We start from the raw sequence: 8598 nt of genomic DNA on the forward strand, positions 1-8598 counted from the left end.
ATACTGTGTGCAGTTCTGGGCACCACACCTTAAAAAGGATATTATAGCTTTGGAAAAAGTGCAGAAAAGGGCAACTCGAATGATAAAAGGGTTGGAACACTTTCCCTATGAGGAAAGGTTAAAGTGCTTAGGGCTCTTTAGCTTGGAGAAAAGACGACTAAGGGGTGACATGATCGAGGTTTATAAGATTATGCATGGGAAAGAACAGGTAAAGAAAGAGGTACACAATACAAGAACTCGTGGGCACTCCATGAAACTGCAGAGCGTTCGGGTTAGAACGGATAAAAGGAAGTACTTCTTCACCCAAAGAGTGATTAACACATGGAATTCACTGCCACAGGAAGTGGTGGGTGCTACAAGCATGGACGGCTTCAAAAGGGAATTAGATAAGCATATGGAGCAGAGGTCCATAAGTGGCTATTAGCCACCAGGTATAGCTAGGGGCTCTGTGGCAAGTGATGCTAGGGGGGGGTCAACAGTGGGAGGGCTTCTAATGTCCTGGCCCCACTGGTGGACCTCCTGATGGCACTGTTATTTCTGGCCACTGTGTGACACAGAGTGTTGGACTGGATGGGCCTTTGGCCTGATCCAACATTGGCGTCTCTTATATGTGAATGAATCCCCTCATGTTTTTTGTTGAGGCCAAGAAGCACCTGGGGAGGGCAGTGAGGAGGCTGAATCAGAGGAACAGGTCTATGAGAGGAGGACTTTAAACCCTCTCCCTGTACCATTTCCCCATCATCATCGCCTCTCAGACTGACCAGTAGCTACAGTAAGAAAAAAAAGATCAAGATGGGTAGCCTTGTTAGTCTGTCTGTAGCAGTAGAAAATATTCAGGTGTTGCAGCTGTATCAGAAACACAGCAGTAGGATCTATTTCTAACATAACACTGACATTCTCAGGATTTAGGTAGGGGTTAGTAGACTAATATATTAGTGTGTGTGCGTGTGTGTATTTGACGCCCTAGCCTTGAGGACTTTTGAGTAGATTTGCTCACACTTGCTTAGAGTCCAATATCAATTACTAGCAACAATTAGAACTACCAGAATGTTGTTCCCTTTTTGGCTTTTTTATTGGTGGGCTAGAAATTTCTCTATATACTGTTTAGACCCGAGGTGTCAAACATGAGGCCCGGGTGCCGAATCAGGCCCCCGGTGGGCTTCTATCAGGTCTGCAGTGGAATTGGCTGTCCTCTGCTTCTTCTTCTAGTTCTGCTGCTGCTGTGTCATCGTATGTTTGCAGCTTACAGATACACACCTGAACAGCATACTCAAGATTGCAACAGCACAGACATTTTGATGCAAAAATTCAGAGCAAGAGGTGTCAGTTATCAGACACTGTTAAATAAACAAAATATTGCAAAAGTGCTAATGTTTTCAGCATGTTTTTATTTTAAGTTAAAAAAAACCCCTTTGTGTTTGTGTCCTTTATAAAGTCTATATCTCCACTACCTGGCATTACATTTTATGACACACAGGGCCCGGCCCAACAAGGTCTCATTTATGTCAGATCTGGCCCTCAAAACAAATGAGTTCAACACCCCTGGTAGACTATAACAAAGTTAATCATTTCTCAGATCTTGGAACTATTGTTCACTGTAGTAATAACAAGAGATGTGTTCCAAAAGATCCAAGGAATCAAAGGCTAGGGATGCTGGAAGATCCAAGGAATAAACCGTAGCTAGGGATGCTGGAAGATCAAAATGGAAATCTATTAACTGAACTGAACAAAATCTAGAAAATATGGGGAACAATACACTGAAGAACTATACAGAAGAGAAGAAAAGATGACAGTGTCATGCCTGCCCCCGACGTGGCCTCAGAAGCAGGGCTTGACAGCCAGGGACAGGAGGACTTGGCTCCTTTAACAGAAGAAACTGTAAGTCCTGAGGAGGATACCACCCAGCAAGAGCCACCTGAGGTCGATCAGGTGCTGCCAAGCACAAGTGCGTCCCCACCAGAATCTCCTCCACCTGTCAACAGGCTCCGAGACCGAAGGCGTCAGGAGCTGGATGAGAGGCAAAAGGCCTGCGTGTTCGACATTCGCTCAGCCCTGAGTTTTGACAGCAGCCTGGACATTGTTTCAGGGAGCTAATGAGATATTGAGCCAGCACGCTATTTCAGCAAACCTGTTGCCTTGAGCAAACCGTGCTGGCAACGTTTGATGTTAGGACCAGACACTCTGTGTGACCTTGCTTCAGATCTTGCGGATTCTTCGGTTTCGACTCGGTTGGTGTTTGGACTTTCGGCATCTGTTTACCTTCTCCTGATTTACGGCTAACTGACCCGTGGCGTTTCCCTGACTATGACTTCGGCTCTGCCCTTATCGGACTCAGCGTGATTTATGGACTATGACTCTTGGTATGTTTTGACTGCGGCTGTGTTAAACTGTTTGGGACTTGTTTGTAAGGCTTTTCTGACTGAATTATTGGCTGACCCTGGACTGGCTCTCCGACCTGCTTTACTAACTGTTGTGCACTGGACCTGACCGTGACAGACAGATTCCTTCAAAGAAGAATCTTTTCAAGAAGAACCTGCAATTTTAGAAAGTGAACTGAAAGCTGCACTTTAAGCTATTGGATGAGACAGATCACCAGGAGTAGCTGGGATATCAATAGAGCTATTTCCAGCCTTGGAAATGGAGTCCATCAAAATCTTAACAAAAATATATCAATAAATGTGGAAAACAAAACAATGACCCACAGACTGGAAACATTCAAAGGAGACATCAAAGACTGCAGCAACTAATCAGCCCATCGCATGAATTTCTCATGCAAGCAAAGTGATACTAAAAAACTTGCAACAAAGACTTACCATATATGGAATGAGAAATGCCAGATGTTCAAGCTTGATTCAGAAAAGGAAGAGGCACCAGAGATCATAGTGCAAATTTATATTGATCAATGGACCATATGAGAACTGTTCAAAAGTATCAGTTTATGTTCTATAGATTACAGCAAAGCTTTTGACTGTGTGGATCATGAAAAGCTATGGTTAGTTTCAAATGAAATGAGTGTGCTTATTGTCATATTGTCATATAAACATATGATTATTGTGATGTGCAACCTATACTCTGGATGAGAGGCAACTTTTAGACAGAATATGGAGAAATAGAATGGTTTCCAACTGGAAAAAGTATCTGTTTAATCTATATGCACAAGGAAAACTGGATTAGATTTAGATGAAGACGGAGTGAAAATTGGTAGAAGGAACATTAACAATTTGAGATATGCAGATGACACCGCATTACTGGTTGAAAACAGTGAAGACTAGAAATGAGTACTGATAATGGTTAAAGCAGAAAGTGCCAAAAAAAAAAGATTATAGCTGAATACCAAGAGGTAAAAAGTAATAACTACTGAGGAATTACACAATTTTAAGGCTGATGAAGAATTGTTAAAGATTTTCTATCCCTTGGCTGAATCATCAACGAAAAGGGAGCTTGCAACCAAGAAGTCAGAAGGAGATTGAGATTGGGAAAGGCAGCCGTGAAGGAGGTAGAAAAGGTCCTTAAGTGTAAAGATGTGTCACCGGTGACCAAGATCAAGATAAGTCATACTATAGTATTCTACATTACTATGTACGGGTGTGAAAGTTGGACAGTGAAGAAAACTGACATTGCCCCCTTCACATTAGGAAGCAATGTTCTTAAAGTACACTTACCATTTACCGTTTTTCTTTCTGTAAACAGAAAGAAACATAACACAGTTCCAGAATTTACTGATTGTTCCCACTGCAGAAAAAATCCACCCCAGTTGCATCATTTTTGGCATACAGAGAAGTGGCAACTTTCTACCACATTGCCCTCTTAGGACATTGTCACCTGCACGTTATTGGTTTACTTCATTTGTCAACCTCTTGCTGAGATTCAAGGCAGATAAAATTAATAACAATGCCATGAAAACAGTATAATACAAACAATGTAATAAGAACAGCATCAAACTCCCAAATGGTTCCCGATTTTAGACTATTTAGCATCGCAACACTTCCTCTCCTCCGAATGGTCCCAATTTCATAAATGGATTTAAAGTTTCCTTCAGTTATTATGCTTTCATTTTTGGCTTTTCTTCTTATTGAAATCATTAGAAAATCCTACATGCTCAGTTAATCTGTTATATACTTCACATGGTTACGAGTTGCATAATTTTATTTAATATTGCTAGAAGGTTTAACAAAGGTTTATGGATAATTATACTTACACGCATACACACACACACGCACATTGATAACAATGTGGAAATCTTGCTTGAAAGTTTATATTTGGATTTATTGTGCTATTTCAAAATGTTTCATCTGCATATCTGTATTTGTGTATTTCTAATAAAACAAAAATTATTATTAAAAAACAAAAAAAAACACACAACAAAAAGTGCAATAAAAGGGCCCAAAATTTCCACAAACATTAGTAAGCAATATCCCCAGTTGGGTAGCCAGCCTCCAAGTGGGCCCGGAGATCTCCTGCTTTTACAGTTGATTCCAGACAACAGAGATCAGTTCCCCTGGAGAAGATGGCTGCTTTAGAGTTTGAACTCCATGGCATTGTATCATGTTGAGGTCCCTCCCCCTTGCAGGCTGCACCCTCTCCAGGCTCCGCCCTCAAAATCTTCAGGTATTTCTCAACCCAACGATGGCAACCCTAATCCCAAAGTACAACCAATTAACTTTCACTGTTTTCCTTCTGTAAACAATAAAGCTCCTGGGGCAGATGACAACCCCGTTCTTGTTACTGCTGTGTTTCACTGAGTTGCCGCAGGGATTTCTAAAAATTCTGTAGGGATTATCACTGTACCTGCTCTCCATGAAAGGCAACCTGGAGAGGGGAAGGCAGGGCAAAGAGAAGGTGCCGTTTTCAGACACTTCCCCCTTCTTGGGTTGTGTCCTTTGTCAGTGACAGCCAATCGTCAGTTAGTTTGGATTAGGAGGCTATTGAAAACAAGTCACACAGGGGTGGGGGTGGCTATTCTGCCTTGGATTTCTCTGTGGAGGGAATACAACCGATGCGACATGCAGCCCTACCTGAAACTCATCAACAAGACAAAGATGCCTATCCTGGGATTGGGCACATGGCAGGTAACTGGCAGTTTTGCTGGCATTCCACATGGATTCGTATTGTAGCAGAATGTTCACCAGATAGAACACTGTGGGAAGAATTGTTCGACTTATTGTGGCTTCTCTTCTTCTTTATGCAGCTGATTCCAGATGTTAAAGCAGGTACCACCCAGGTGACGCTCCCCTCAAGCACGGGGCGGAGCTTTTGCAAATTAACAATTACCAAGTTAAAATTTGCTTTTGGGTGGGGTGGGGGGAACCTCTGGTCTCAGGAAATCCCCATCCTTGTTTGTTTTGCTTGTTTCACTCTGTTCTTCGCTCTAGTGCAGTAGTTTGAGACACTCACACAATAGATTTGTGGAATGACAGTGATTCCGGGGAGGGTGGTGGAAACCCGATGTCCGTTCCAGAGAAAGTGAAGCCCCGTTGGGACCCACTGAAATCAATAATGAGATGTCTGTGCACAAAGAGCAATCCTGTGCAGAGTTAGTGCCGTCTAACGCATGAGTCTGACTACAGGAACTGTGCATAGGATTGCATTGTGAAGCACTTCAGCAGAATTCTTGTATTTGACATGGTGTGCTCATATTAAATGAGGGATTATTCAGTCAAAACTATACCCATGAGAATTTCTTTCTCCACCTCCCTGGTGTATATGCATGACAACAGGGTTTTTCTTTCCATGGCCTGGTTCCCAACAATTTGGAATGCTAAGTAGTGAATAAAGTGTAATTCAATACCGAGGATTATTTCTTTCTGAGCCACTGTTGTGTAACTACTGTTCTCTGCGGTTCCCACCCATGCGCCTTCCCCTCAACTGCGGTGCAAGGCAACCTACCCTTGCCACTTCCGCAGAGCTCTCCTGTCTGCATCAGCTCTGCAGTCTCAGCTGTCAGAAGCCAAGTGTTTGGCCAACCAGGTCTTTTCCATTTGGGCAACTGAAGAGATGAAAGAGATCCAATGGGACTGCAGAGTCTCCAATGGGACTGGAGAGCCAGTTTGGTGTAGTGGTTAAGTGTGCGGACTGTAATCTGGGAGAACCGGGTTTGATTCCCCACTCCTCCACTTGCACCTGCTGATGTGACCTTGGGTCAGTCACAAGCTCTGGCACAGCTGTCCTTGAAAAAGAGCAGTTTTCAGTTTTTAAGTTGTCTATCAGTTTTAGGACCTCCTCTCTCGTCACCTCAATCTGACTCAGGTCTTTCAACACCCCTCCTGAAATCAGTGGTTCTGGAGTGGGCAAGCACTTCTCATCTTCCACAGTGAAGACGGAGGCAAAAAATGCATTTAGCTTCTCAGCCATTTCCCTATCATCCTTCAATACTCCTTTTACCCCTTGGTCGTCCAAGGGCCCCACTGCCTCCCTGGCTGGTTTCCTGTTTCTAATGTATTTGAAGAAAGTTTTATTGTTGGTTTTTACGTTTTTTGCTATATGCTCCTCATATTCCCTTTTTGCCTGCCTGACCTCAGACTTGCATTTTATTTGCCATAGCCTGTGTTCCGTTTTATCAGCCTCACTGTGACTAGCTTTCCACTGCTTAAAGGAATTCTTTTTACTTTTTACAGCCTCCATTACTCTGTTTGTTAACCATGCAGGCTTTTTCCTATACCTTTTTGTGCCTTTCCTAACCTGCGGAATATATATTTTTTGAGCTTCTAGGATCGTAGTTTTAAATAGATCCCAAGCTTCCCCAATTGTTTTGACCCTTTCTACTTTTCCTTTCAGTTTCCTCCCCACGTGTCCCCTCATATCAGAGAAATTACCCCTTTTAAAGTTAAAAATGGTTGTGTGAGTTTGCTCATATTAAATGATTGTATGCTTAGGGATTATTCAGTCAAAACTATACCCATGAGAATTTCTTTCTCCATTTCCCTGGTGTATACGCATGACAACAGGTTTTTTCTTTCCATGGCCTGGTTCCCAACGATTTTGAATGCTAAGCAGTGAATAAAGTGTAATTCAATGCCAAGGATTATTTCTTTCTGAGCCACTGTTGTATAACTACTGTTCTCTGCGGTTCCCACCCATGCGCCTTCCCCTCAACTGCGGTGCAAGGCAACCTACCATTGCCACTTCCACAGAGCTCTCCTGTCTGCATCAGCTCTGCAGTCTCAGCTGTCAGAAGCCAAGTGTTTGGCCAACCAGGTCTCTTCCATTTTGGCAACTGAAGAGATGAAAGAGATCCAGTGGGACTGCAGAGTCTTTGCATGATTTTGTCAGAGGAGGCGACTACACCTGATGATGATGATCAGGCAGAAACAGGAATCAGAAACTGGGGAAGGAAGTAAGGTTGCCAGATCCTCCATGGCCACTGGCAGGGGATTGGAGGTAGAGTTGGCAGATCCAGGTTGGGAAACTCCTGGAGATTTGAGGGTGGAGCCTGGGGAGGACAGGGACCTCAGTGGGGCACAGTGCCACAGAGTCCACCCTCCTAAGGATCCATTTTCTCCAGGGGAACTGATCTCTGTAGTCTGGAGAGGACCTGTAATTGCCGGGGATCCCCAGGTCCCACCCTAGGAAGGAGCAAGCCAGGGTGAAGGGGCTGTGGCTGGGTAAGAAGAGGTCAGGTGGAACCAGGAAAGGATACAAATCCAGGGAAAGTCAAACTAAGCAAGGCAAGTAACCGCAGGTGTGGTGGAAGGTGCCGTCCAGTCTCAGCTGATTTACAGTAACCTCCAAAGGTTTTCAAGGTAAGAGACATTCAGAGGTGGTTTGCTGTTGCCTGCCTCTGCCTAGGAACCCTGGACTTCCTTGGTGGTCTCCCATCCAAGAACTAACCGACCCTGCTCAGCTTCCAAGATCTGATGAGATCAGGCTAGCCTGGGCCGTCCAGGTCAGGTCAGATAGCGCAGCTGGAGGGTCCTGAATGGGAGCTATTGACTAGCAATCCAGAAGCACCTTCCTCCTTTCTTGTATAAGGCATTCAGCTGCCTCTCCTCTTCCCACGTGATTCAGTATAAAGTTGTCAGACCACTTTCTATTCTGTGGCTGTTATTAATCCTGCCGAGAATGTCAAGAGGGGGCATGAGTGTAACCACCAGTAGCCTGCTTGAGAAAGGAAGCGGCAACATGACTTGGGTCGATATGGTACTTCCATGTATCTCTCTGGTAGCCCTTTAGGAGTCCTGCTCAAGAGAGACAAGAATGAAGTGCAAGCTGGTCCACGTGCTTCCCAGGGAGACACAACGCTGCCTTTGATTGATTATGGCCAGCCTTGTCTGCTCTGACGTGGAGGGTCTCAGGTGGAGATTTTTCACATCATCTCCTGCCCAGTCCTTTAGCAGGGGATGTCAGGGATTGAACCCAGGACCTTCTGCAAACAAAGCAGGTGCTCTATCACTGAGCCATAGCCATATCCCTAGCTAATTCCTAGTTCTTTTTTCTTGGGGCCAAATTTGATATGATAGAGGCAGCCACATGGTGGGGGTTTAATTTTTGCAACAATAATTATTATCATATGGCATTGTGTATAGTATAGCCGGGAGATCCTAAGATTGTCTGGCAGCCCAGTTCTAGCTCTTTTACCATTATGCACCACTAGGTGGCGAG

This window comes from Gekko japonicus, unplaced genomic scaffold (genome assembly GCF_001447785.1).
Source record: "Gekko japonicus isolate JY-2015 unplaced genomic scaffold, Gekko_japonicus_V1.1 scaffold748, whole genome shotgun sequence".
Taxonomy (NCBI): Eukaryota; Metazoa; Chordata; class Lepidosauria; order Squamata; family Gekkonidae; genus Gekko; species Gekko japonicus.